Source organism: Nycticebus coucang, chromosome 1, assembly GCF_027406575.1.
Source record: "Nycticebus coucang isolate mNycCou1 chromosome 1, mNycCou1.pri, whole genome shotgun sequence".
NCBI classification, from domain to species: domain Eukaryota; kingdom Metazoa; phylum Chordata; class Mammalia; order Primates; family Lorisidae; genus Nycticebus; species Nycticebus coucang.
The window spans coordinates 99,441,698-99,454,310 of NC_069780.1; the positions used below are offsets into that span (position 1 = coordinate 99,441,698).

The 12,613-nt window shown below is 35.6% G+C and overlaps 1 protein-coding gene across 9 annotated transcripts in view; it reads right to left on the reverse strand.

Moving 5' to 3' along the window:
* The window catches only part of TENM3 (teneurin transmembrane protein 3), a 953,923-nt gene that overhangs the window by 589,941 nt on the left and 351,369 nt on the right, over nucleotides 1-12,613 (reverse strand). For 8 of the 9 annotated variants that reach the window (XM_053585092.1, XM_053585086.1, XM_053585078.1 and 5 more), the window contains exon 1: nucleotides 12,194-12,245. The exons of the other annotated variant lie outside the window; for it this stretch is intronic. The gene's annotated coding sequence lies outside the window, so the exon portion shown is untranslated. Of the gene's footprint in view, nucleotides 1-12,193; nucleotides 12,246-12,613 lie in introns of those variants that run through there. 9 annotated transcript variants of the gene reach the window in all.

Here is a 12,613-nt window from a genome sequence, read left to right on the forward strand (position 1 = left end):
AGAGCACATGGTTATTCCTCCCCTTCCCACACACCCTTGGCCACGATATCCAACATAGTGAAGCAGCAGCAGTCAGTGACCTGGGAAGAACAAAGACTGACCATTTGCCTCCTTCCCTGTGGAATAACTTGGCACACATTATTCTATCTTCTCCACAAGGAGCTTGGTTTATCCATCCCTCACCTGCACCCCTTATATGCCAAAGAATTTTTAACGGACAACAGATATTTACTAGAATCTCAAGAACAAAAATAATTATGCATATAAACAACATCTTTGACAACTAAAAATGATAGCAATTAAAGTCAACAATTTTTCTACACTTTTCTAATCTCAAAAAATATCTTTACTTATTCTTAGAGATTTCAGATCCACCATACAGAGAGAATGAAAAAGTTTTTGCTATTTTAAAAGAGATATTACAAATAAAGGAGATAAGTGTCCTTAAAAGTTTATGAATGTAACATTTCTGAAGGTTCATAAATGACCAGAGTTTAACATTTTGCTCTGTACATAATATGAATACAATATGTAAATATGGTGAATTTTCTCCAAAAACAACTCTAATTTCTACAGTTAAATCACTGTACATTTCTTAAGTGCCTAAGTGACATCAATCATTCCGTAAGTTGGCACATCAAAGTCTACGTAGGAGTTTAAAAAATCTCTTTCTGCAACATCATATGTTAACGGATTTTTGAAAAGTGAAAAAAACTATCATACTTTGTTTAGAGTTTAAATGATGGTCATCACCAGAAAAACAGCCCATGACGTGCTTGACTGAATGGAGCTTAGTTCATAAAAATGAACTTGTTCTGGAGAGATTATTAAATTTTCAGTGATTTTTTTTTTCACTGTTAAGCCAAAGTTGTTGTATTTTAATATTTGTAATTCTTTCTAAAAGCCACTGGCATAATGATTTTTAAACTAACAGATCCCCACCCGACACACGTCATAGCCCTGCTCTCCTGTAACCTTCCTTTATCAACATTTATAGGAAGTGAGGTGCACAGAACACATGTAGTTGTAATTACATTCGCCCGAAAGAAAAAAAAAAGAGCTCAAACAGCTGTGGAGACAGCAAAGATTAGAATCTGATAGTGGCTTAGAATAATGAAGAAAGGGATTGGAGGGGTTCAGCTACAGAGCTGATGAAAGATAGAAAGAAAACCTGCTCTTCAAAATCCTTAATCTGTATTACTTCTAAACACTAAATTAAAACACATATATTCTAAGTCAACTTGATGAATAATGTTTCCTCAATCAATTATTTAAGATATGTATGAAATCTTGTGTTTTACCAGCAATAAATTGGAAATTTGTAAATGACCTAAAGTACTTCAAAGTCTGATTTAAATTCTTCCTCTTCTAAAAATATTATAAAATAATTAAAATTTGACTTCTTTCTCATCTCTTCCCCCACTCTTCCTTTTCTTCAACATAAAATAACATATACTTTTATATTCTAAAAAAAGTTAAAATTTTGTTATATATAGCTAGTTTCTAGGTAGTGCTGTTTACTTGTAATATAATATTTATCTTATCAATGTAATCCTTTATGAGGTCCTGAATAATCAACTGTCATATTAAGCTGATCAAAAAAATAATCTTTGAAAACAGTTTCCTTATTACAAATATTTTCAATTTAATTAAGAATAGAAGGCATTTTTTACATTTATCTTCATATACATATAATCTCTAAGATGTTAACTCAGAACAGAAAAACGACAATTATATAGAGCCACCTTTTGAAGTTGACAGAATGTTTCATTAAGTAGAAACACCAGAATTATTTAAACCATAAAAAAACTTACTGTATTTCATCACTTGGAAATTTTTATAATACTGTTCATTTTGCTACTTTCTTTAAACTTTAGAAGCTAGTAGCCTCAGAAATGAGACCATTTATTAAGGCAAATTAATTGCCCATAATAAATTATGCTTTTTTATGTGGCATCACTTGTGTTTTACAATTAAAATGTCTCACTTAACCAATAATTGAAACTTTTCAATTTTTAATAGGATCAATTGACTTCTATTTGAGGAACAGTGACTCAATGGAAACTAATATAAATATAAACACAATAAATTATGCAATCTGACTACTTAATTTTTAATATATTTATTTGGCCACAGTAAGTCTTTTCAAAATATGACTAATTTTTATCATTTTACTATTCATAAGCCTTCCTATCATTTTTACTGAAGCTTTGCAAGAAACTGTTCGTTCTCAATGGGAATATATTCATGTAACACACAGTTCTTTCATTTTCTTTTTTTTTAAATCCATCACTAAAGGGTGCTATAATATGTTTACCATTTTATACACATGTTCGGAGAAAATTAAGATAATCCTCATATATATGACGGCTTTATTTTTATAATTTTCTTTCTCAAAGTGCTTTCAATATTACTAACAAGGGGGAGAACTTCCATCATGCCAGGGCCCTTGCAGGCTTTACTGAGTAGGTAAGCCATTTAATAATGATGGCGTGCTCCGTAATAATCAATGCAGGGGTCATCTGGCATACATGGAAAGTATCCTCCCAAACTTCTCTGGCTTCATTATCTGCATCAAAATACTAACCTCGGGGTTTTAGGAGCTGAATCTATTAATACCTAAAATACATATTTAGACTAAAATTCTACATAAATGTTAGATTTATGAAAAGAACCAGTTAACTCTTGAAAAGAAAATGAAATGATTGCCAGCTAGTCTAGTGCTACTTGATAAAACTATTGTGTATTAGATTCTGGGATCACAGATTTAGGGAAGAATGTATAATCCTTCATCAAAGAGTGGCAGCTTATCCACAAAGCTTCCTATGCCTGATGGGCTATTCTTTTAAAAGTAATAATGAGGACTTAAAAACTATGTAACACTCTTCCACCAAAATTAGCTATTTATACCAAAGATTTTTAATACTAAAAGAACCACAACCTCACCCAAAAAGCCTTTGAGAAATTTTCCTTTGGAGGAAATTTAAAAAGGCAAATGTGCACTACTAATTTATATCTATCTATCCCTAAATCAAATGGTTTCTGTTCCAGACTTAACCAGAAGGTATAATTGTTTTTAAAAAGATAAAAATAAAATAATAAAAACACTCCTTGAAGGTTTATGTTAATAACATTTTTCTGAGACTAAGAACTATTTATACTTTGCTTTCTTCGACACTTGAAATTTTCCAGTGAATTATATAGCCTTTTCAAAGTTCAAGTGGTAATTATACAATCAGTCCACATATCTTACATCACGTTTAAATGAAATATGTGATACACTAATGATTTGTTTTAAGTAATTCACATTACCCTTTGCTGATAGCTAAATATAAAATACACCAGACTTGGTATGTTAAAATTCCCACCTGAAGTACAATATAGTTTCTAAAAGCTACTTTCATCAGATAATGGGGGGAGAATGAACTGATGACACCTCGTAGAACAAGCACTTGGACCTCTCCACATCTCTCACTTGTCACAGGATATAAAACACCTGCATAGTAGAGCTGAACTAGATTTGAAGGCTCAGATTTTATATAAAATTTGAAAAAAAGAGACTAGACTTCTGTTATGGCTACACTGATTGAGGGTGGACCCAACCTGCTAATGTCATACTTAAGTGAAATGCAAAGTTATATTTTTATTGAAATACCTTAAACTATAATATCAAGAATTGGTCTATCTTAAAATTTAACATTTATTTTATGAATGCATTCATGCTGCATGACAAAGATAATAGTATTAATGTAACATGCATCTTTCTTGTTTCTAATAGATACCTTCTTGGTGATCTATGTGAATTTGAGTATATGTATATTAATGATATTCTCAAGTATCTAAAATACATAAGATGTGATATTCGTTAAAGTATTTTTATAATTATTAGAATACCAGATCTATCTGATCATCTTACATCTTTTTTAGGCTCCCTTAAAAACACAGACTTAAGTTAATTAATTCTTTAATTAAGGGGGCTCTAAAGTATGTTACCAATATAAAGAAAGATCTGAAGTCCCCTGAGTAGCGGAAACATATAAATGATAAAAGCAGTAAGGGCCCATAATTTAAATTATTAAGATTATTATACACACCTTTAGCAAATCAATATTTGAGACTAGAAATATATAAAATTAAGTCTTTTCTGTTTGAGGCTGCATTTTCAACTAAAAGTTATTGTGCTTCCAGTTCTTACATGAATAATTTTTGAAACAATTTAATTTTTAAAATTACATCTTTTGCATTGATTCATTTGCTTTTAAGTACAACACTATGCAAACACTGTACTATCTACTATCATAGAAATTAAAACAATATAATTAAAACAATTATATCACCATCAAAACACAGTATAAAAATTTTTTTACTATTTCGTCTTTAGTAAAGTATCTATGCAAAGTCCCTGCTGCACATGCAATTTTTTAAATTAGTAAAAATTAAAGAAAGCAGTCTTATTGGAAAATAAACTTAACGTATCAATATTGTTTAAAAAAAATTTATGAAGCCAGAGTTTTTTATTCAGAGACTATATATTCTAAGAAAAAAAAGTAACCATATGCCTTAAATAATTTTTTAATCCCAGGAAATATAATAGAATGTTCTATTCATATTGGCAAAAAAAATTATAAAAAGGCATAAAAATCACTCTAAAAGTGAGGATTCATTTAGACAGGTATATTTTACCTATGAGTAACAACTTTAATATTTGTTCAAATTAAAATAGATTTTATATGCTAAATACACTAGCACCTTCATGGGAGAAAAACAAACTGTATCTTCACTGAAGTAGAAATATTAGCTCATAAATGTATTAAGATAGGGAAACAACTATTCTGTTTTAACTTGAAGGATAACATCCTAGGAGAAGTTCTCTTTCACCCTTTTCTGAACCCAAATTCATCGGCAGTTTTATAAGGCAACAAGCATACTTTCTTTTTCCCAGAGGTATGGTTATTTTCAAAACCTCTTCTATTCTGGAATTTTCTGAAAGTATTAGCCAACAAGATGAAGATCAAAATTTCAGTTATTTTCATTGTGTTGAGTTATTCTGCAACTGTTACTGACATTATCATTCAATTCAGCAATATCCTTTTAAGAAGAAACCCTTATTTCTGTGACAATCAAGAGATAAAATATGGTTCTACGATAGTTTTTATTCTTCTGCAATATTATGGTGAGTCACTTATTTAAATTACTGGATTATTAGTCATTATTTGCAGCACTTTTAGTATCATCATTACACAAAATTTAAGTGAAAAAATTATGATTTTCAATATTCATTTCAGTTTTGATTATAGGTATACAAAAATTAGAAACAATGTTCAAGATGCTTTTTTTTTTTACTCCTAAGAGAAAAAAGAGGCACGATTTTTTTTTTCTTCAAGAACTATAGGACTGACAGTTTTCTTTAGCTGGAAGTCATAAATTCTGAAAGAAATAAAATTTACAGCTGTCTTCTGGTTTTCATAATTATTTTAAATGGGTTGGGTTTTTTTTTTTTTGAGCTATTTCAAAACCAGTCCCTTGCCAATTTTTTCCACCTACATGTTGGCAAATTCCAAATTCTCTAATAAAAGTATTAGCATACATGTTACACTTTAAATGAGCATTTTGTATACTGAAAATAAACAACAGGAGTATTTTTCAGTAGGTTCAATTTATAATTACCAAAAATAAACACAGTCCAATATATTTGCACGTGCTTCGTGTGAAGCCATTAACATATTTCATGCATTTCTTGTTATAAATTAAATGAAAATAATTGAATCCTGTGTTTTGACTCTCTGCTTAACATACCTTCCAGTGTGTAGTCCAAGGACATGAATTCTCCTAAGACACCATTCCAGGAAAGAAGTCACACGCTGGACACAATAGGATGCTGGAGTGGCTCTGGAGTGAGGACTTCTTCCCTGGAAACACTCCTAGTATCAAAAAGACACCTCCTCCAGCAGAAAGGGGGAGTCAACAATTCTAACCATAAAATACTAGGTGAGTATAACTTAACTCAAGATGAAATAATCCACTCTAATAAAAAAAGGATCTTTTCTTCTAGGGGAGGAGGGAATGGGCACCACAGAGCCACGTCATCCTACGAAGGGCTTCACTACATTTGTGTCCATTCACTGTATTCAGAGGTGCTTCAGAGTCTGACTCTGAAGACAGTCATTACCAAGCTGTGATTTCTTTCTAAGTAATGGCAATCTGAAGAGGAATTACCATAAGAATTCTGGCAAGTGCAACTAATAACTGAAGAAATGACAGAAGGACTGAAATACGTTGATTAAGAGTCTTATCTTCAAAGATGAGACTTTCCAAAGTTACCTCCTAAAAGATCTTTTTAAATAATCAGAGTCTTAGGTTTTTCTTTCTTTTTTCTTTTTTTAGTGTCTACGTAGAAAACTGTAGCTTGGTGTTCACTGCTAGATACAAAGAAACCCCACTTAGCAGATAGAGCTGTTAATGTAATTCCTTTTCTCCATCAATATACAGAACTATACACAATATTTGAAATCTCTTGTATTAATTTTATAAACCAATGTTCTTGTGCAGAGACCTAAAATGCATATACTTGAAAATGAAAAAATGTATATGTTTTCTTTATTTATCCAATTAACTTACATGGCAAAATCCATTCTTTAGCTTGGCTGTCCTGTCAAACACAACAGCTACACACAGAAAACCCTCGAAGGACAGTCACTCAGTAAAAAGGATACTCATATACATATTTTCTCCTCTCTCTCTCTGTTACTTTCTCCCCCCACTTCCTTTTCTTATTCTCTCCCTTCCTCTTCTCCTTCTTTCCTTCTTTCCTTCCTCCTTCTCTTATCTCCTTTAGTTTTGAAGCAGAGACCAAGTAGATCCAATTATCAAATGGCTGGTTATTATCAAAAATACCATCTCATCCCAGGGCAACTAAATCATCATGCTTACCCCTCCCCAGCTATTAGTAAAAGTAAAAATTACTCCACGATATTTGAGACTACATTAGGAATAAACTGTATCTCGCCCACAATGACTTTTACATCATAACATGTATAAACAAATACAGTTTTACATAACTGAATACCAGAGGGAACATATACACTACAATTTTCCCAAAACACTTTGTTTTCAAAAGGTGTTAATCTGGTTTTTGCGTGGTCCAGAGAAAATTAGAGGACAATAAATGTGGGGGAAATGGTAAAGCAAAACAACAACAACAATAAAAAAAAAACCATGATTTCTGGGAGCAATGATTAAATCCTAAACTTACAAAAAAGAAGGAAACCAAAGGGTGAGATATTACATTTCATTCCATACATGCTCCTGAACACACATCAAAATTATCTTATCTGAGGGAGGTCAAGGAACTCAGTGAAGACTGTCACCTATCACAAACTAGTTTGAAAAGTCAGTGCTACCCAAACCTACCTCTTGTAAGATTCCAAGAAAGTATTAACAAGGCTGGAAAGAATCTTCATAATCATTATTCTTACATGATGTGGTTTCAGTCATCTACTTACTGTACTTGTATGTTTTATGATACTGACATTAATTTGCACAGTGACTAATTTAAAACAGAAAGACATAGGTTGGAGTAGATCACTACCTTTAATGAATTCCATGCAGCTATTCTAAGTAGGCAATCACGTGAGTTACTTAATCAAACTACAGAAAAATTAATTATTAAAAATTTCTTTAAAAGGATAAATCCTAATATACTTTGGGTATATGAAATATCTATGTATCTTAGAGCACGTTTCTGCATTTGATAGCTTACGTTCTAATGGTTATCTAAAATAATGCTTTGAAAATAGTAAAGTACATTATTTTGACATTTAAAACTGTCTTAAATTAAGGTTTTAAACTAGGAAAACACAAATCTAACACCCCTAATCTACAGAGTAGAAAATTAAAATATAACAAGAAACATACTTCCCATCAAGTTTTTTCCTCCTGAAAGTAAAAGAATAATGTCATTGGGGGAACTTTATGTGCATTATAAAGCAGTTACGTTTTTCTTTAGAAATCATATATTCTACAGGTAAATTAGAATACTTATCTATATTAATCTTGTATTTTATGCTTCTTTTTTTTTTTTTACAACTTACCCTTCATCTTCACAAATATTCTATGCTCCTAATACTTTATTTTATCGAGACTACAAGCAGGTATTCCAATAAACAACGGAACATGGACCAAAGCCCATGAAAATCTTAACATGGCCTTTCAGAAGAGAATAAAAAGCTCACGCAGCTGAAGCTGACCAGATAAAAATAAGAAACAAATGCAAATATCACAGTAGGAATGGGTATTATTCACCACCCTTCCATGTTCCCATTAAGGAATTACCTCCACATGTATTACCTTTCACTGTCAGGATTATATCTCCATCACATGAAATAAAGCTAAAAAATATGCATAAGATATACGTTCATAATTCTAAGAAATCCCTGAAATACTCAACTAGAATGTTGATATAAACAAAAAAGGAAATAACCGAGATGGGTAATGATTATGATTATCATTTATGACTGAACAGGCTATAAAATCCTTTGATGGGCAAGAAAATACGCCTTAAGGCATATTGTATTTGAGGGGGGAAAGACATTTTAATTGAAAATGCATTAATGAATTGTTTCTTCATGCTTTATACAATTCTTAGAAAAAGTTCAAATTACGTCCCCAAAAGAATGTTTTAATTTTAAGAAGCAATATTTTGAAACTCATACAAGGTGTCACATTTGTTTGGAAACAAATGACGTCTCAGGGTGGAGAAGTATTACTATCAATCACCAACGAGTTAATTCCACATAATAAGGCAGGTTGGGATGCAGACTGATCCATTGTGGAATGCTGTATCTAAAATTGATTACAACAGCACTCAAAATGAATGCAGCCCTCCAAACCACTTCTTTGCTCAGAAACATTAATCTCAATTAGAAGGAGAGCTTCATAATGGTAATGCTTGGTATAAAAAAAGTATAAGATAAATCAGGTTTTATAAGACACAACAATTAATCAGTTTTCAGACTAAGACGGTTTTCTTTTTTTGCTGAAGCACAAAATTTCCATCATGACTCCTAAAATAGTGGGTATTTCCAAAATTAAGTTTTAAATGTATTGTAGAAGAAGCCTACATAAAATAATTTTTAAAACTTAGTCACTGAAACTTTTATATAAGATTGTATTATTGCACTACTGTTTCAATACATACCTATATTGGGAACACACGTGTTAAATTCTTCTCTGGACTATCATTCCACTTTATAAGACTAATATGACACTGAAAAACCACTGAGTTTTCAACTGAAAACTCAAAGGAACGTGGAATTAATTGGTTGTGGATCAGAGTAAAACTTTGGTGGCAAATTATTATATTCTTGGCTCACATTCTCAACCGTCATAAAGAAAGTGTATAGCTTGAAAGTCAAAATGGACATTTGCTACAAACAGAACATGGGGTAGATAAGCAACGTGTAACTGAACACGCTGAACAGGTTTCTATAACACAGCTTCAAGAAAAGGGCAGACGATTCATTACCGCTGCTGAATACACTGATTCACAGAAGTGTAACACTTGAATGACATTCTACTATCATGCAGAAACCAAATTTTTAAATGGTAAAATAAAGGTTAACAAAAGGCGGTATACATATTGATTAAAAATAATAAGTATTACAAAACTAATAGAGTTGGCTTTTTGGTGCTTTTATATGATCACACTCCAAGCTTATTTCCTAGTATCTTTGCAAGTAGGATGAACTTGAGCATTTCCAAACATATTTTTATAGCTCTTATAAAAACATTTTTTTTTGGGGGGGGGACACCCAGCCTAACTAAGGTTCTTTCTGACAGGTCCTTCTACTCACAATGATGGCTATATACTTCTTCCTAGTTTCTTATTTGCTAGACTCCTCACAAAGAGAATAATTATTCTTGGCTTTCAGAAGCAAAGCTAGGAAAGACTTGAACTTACTAACTGGATCATTATGGTTCAGTTAGACTTTCTTTCTGAAAAAGTTAAAAACTTTTCACTCTATTTAGAAGCTTTCTTCAACTGAAGGATAAGCATCCTTCCCTTTCTTTGTCTTCACCCTAATAAAGCAAGTTCCTTTTGCCTTACAAAGTCATACTAAGAAAAGCCTCTATAATTTACCCAAAACATTTCTTAATAGAAAAGAAACATAGCCATACAAAATAACCAGAGAAAGAACTAGCCACAAGTCTATAAATCTACCCGCTTTTTGTTCAAATAACCAGTTTGCATCAGGATCCATAATCTGCGACTTTTATGCTATTAACAGGATACTCAGACAGTTTTCCAAATATACAAGCACTGGCATAGTTAATAGTGTAACTACATTTTTCTTAAAAACTGTGCGGCATATAAAAATACATATTTGTCTTATTTGAAGGAACTACTTTCTAAAATAACAGTCTTTTAAAAATTGTCTAAAATGAAACATGTACTATTAGAAACATTACCTTTGAGTGAGAGGGATATTAAAATTCACATAGTAAAAAAGGCAAGATTGTTAAAGGGAAATGGAACAGGGAGAAGGATGTATACAATCTTGAAATCTACAACAGAGTAACTAAACTCATTATAAACTCCCGCCTTTGAAAAATTTAGGAATAATTTGTGAATGCCATGACATTTGAAAGTGGGATTAGCAAGTCTTATTACTGAACTAACCTCTCACTCTTAGATCAAGAATTAAATATTTGTTCAGCACTTCGAATCACAAATCGAAACTTTCAGGGCTCACACAAGAATTTTATAAACTAAGAAATACAATCTCAAAGTTGTAGATAATTAAAGGTGTATTAAGGAATGCACAAAGCAATATTGTTAGTTTATTTGTGAAATTTTGAGTTTTAACTGAAAGATCAAAATACATCATGATTTATAATTACACATTTGCTCAGTTCTAAACTCTGTTCCTAAGATACTATACAATCACACATACTTCTCCAAGTAAGCAATGGGAAAAGGGGTCGTGCATTTTTAACAATTTCGCCAAGGGAATCAAGTGACCAAGTTCTGTTCAGTTGCAATACCATCTTGTGGGGTCCTCCTGCAAGCTTTCCAAAGATGCCATATCTGCCTTTTTTGTCTTATGATAACCAGAAAGGAAAGGTAATGCCTGAACATATTTCTATTTCTAGTGAAAAGACCACCCAGTGGATTCTGCCAGACTCTACAAACATTTGACAAATACGTTGTCAGAAGATAAGAAATAGAGTGTTATGCAGAGACAGTCCTGCTCTCGGCTACGGCAGTTGTCTGGGGCCCTGGGAAAGTCCAGGAGAGCTCTCATTCTTTTCCCTTCTACGGCACCTACTCACAAGTCCCTGGCAACTTTTCTTCACCTTTAAATCAGAAGGACTTCACAAAACAAACGTATTTAACGTATCCCACGGTAGAATTCGTCTTTACCCTCTCTCCACCATAAAAATGAACAAGTTACCATTACAGCTCCCTTAAAGGTGAGACAGAAGAATGGGATCCAAATCGGATCTCAAGATGCTCGGCAAAGATCAATCGGACACAACCCCACCTAAAATACGGGAAGCCCTTCCCCGGAGGTTGCAAAACACGACACGGACAGAGAGGTGGAGCGTGCAGACGCAAAAATTTGTAATTTTTTAAATGCCCAGCTCAGGACATTTTTTGTTTGTTCCACAGAGTTTCCAGATCAAGTTTCAGCCGTGATCCGCCACTCCCCACACGAGCCCTCGCCCTCACTCTCCTTCCTCTCAACTTAGCTCCCTCCCCGGTGGTCGGGGAGGCTTTCTCTCCACTTCCCGCGAAAGTAGCGGCATCCCCGGGCGTTCTGCTCGCGTCAGGGTTCCTCTGGGAGGACGTGGGCCCCCCCCCCACAAACCTGGGCATCCACCCGAGGAAGGCAGGACCGGCCGACACCCCCCCCCAGCCCCGGGCTACCTCCCCTGGGACTCCCCGGAACGCCGGCCGCGGGGCCCAGGTCCCCGGCCAGCGGCACCGGCAGAGTTCCCACCTGAGGAGGCGGCCGGGGGGGAGTCGGCGCGAGGGATGGGGGGACCCGGAGGCGGCCGGGGGTCCAGCCTGCGCGCCGCCGCCCGGAGCCGCTCGCCCGCCCGCCGCTCCCGGCGCCGCGGCCCGGGCACTAGGACCCCAGGAGGGAAGGAGGGAAGGAGGGAGGCGCGCCGGCGGCGGCGCCGCACTTACCGCGCTGGCTCCGCGCACCGCCGCCGCGTCCACCCAGCCGCGCGCGCCCCGCGCCGGGCCGGATTCACAGCAGCCGGGCGCGGGGGGAGGGGCCCCCCGCCGCGGGAGCCGTGGGGGCGGGGAGGGGGCGGCAAGTGTCACAACTTCCTTCCCCGCCGCGGCCCGCGCGGCGGCCGGGGACGCGGGGACCGGAGGGCGGCGCGCGGGGCGCCAGTGAGTTCACTTTCTTTTTCTCCCCGCGCGCTCCCCTAGTCCCTTCCCTCCCGCCCGCCCCCTCAGCCTCCCCTCAGCAGCCCAGGCCCGGCCGGAGTTTTCGGGGCTCGGCCCGGGAGCGGGAGGACGGAGGCGGCGGGCAGGGCGCCGTGCAGAGGAGCGGCATCCGTGCCAGGGACGGTGACCGCGTGGAGGGGTCGCGCCGGC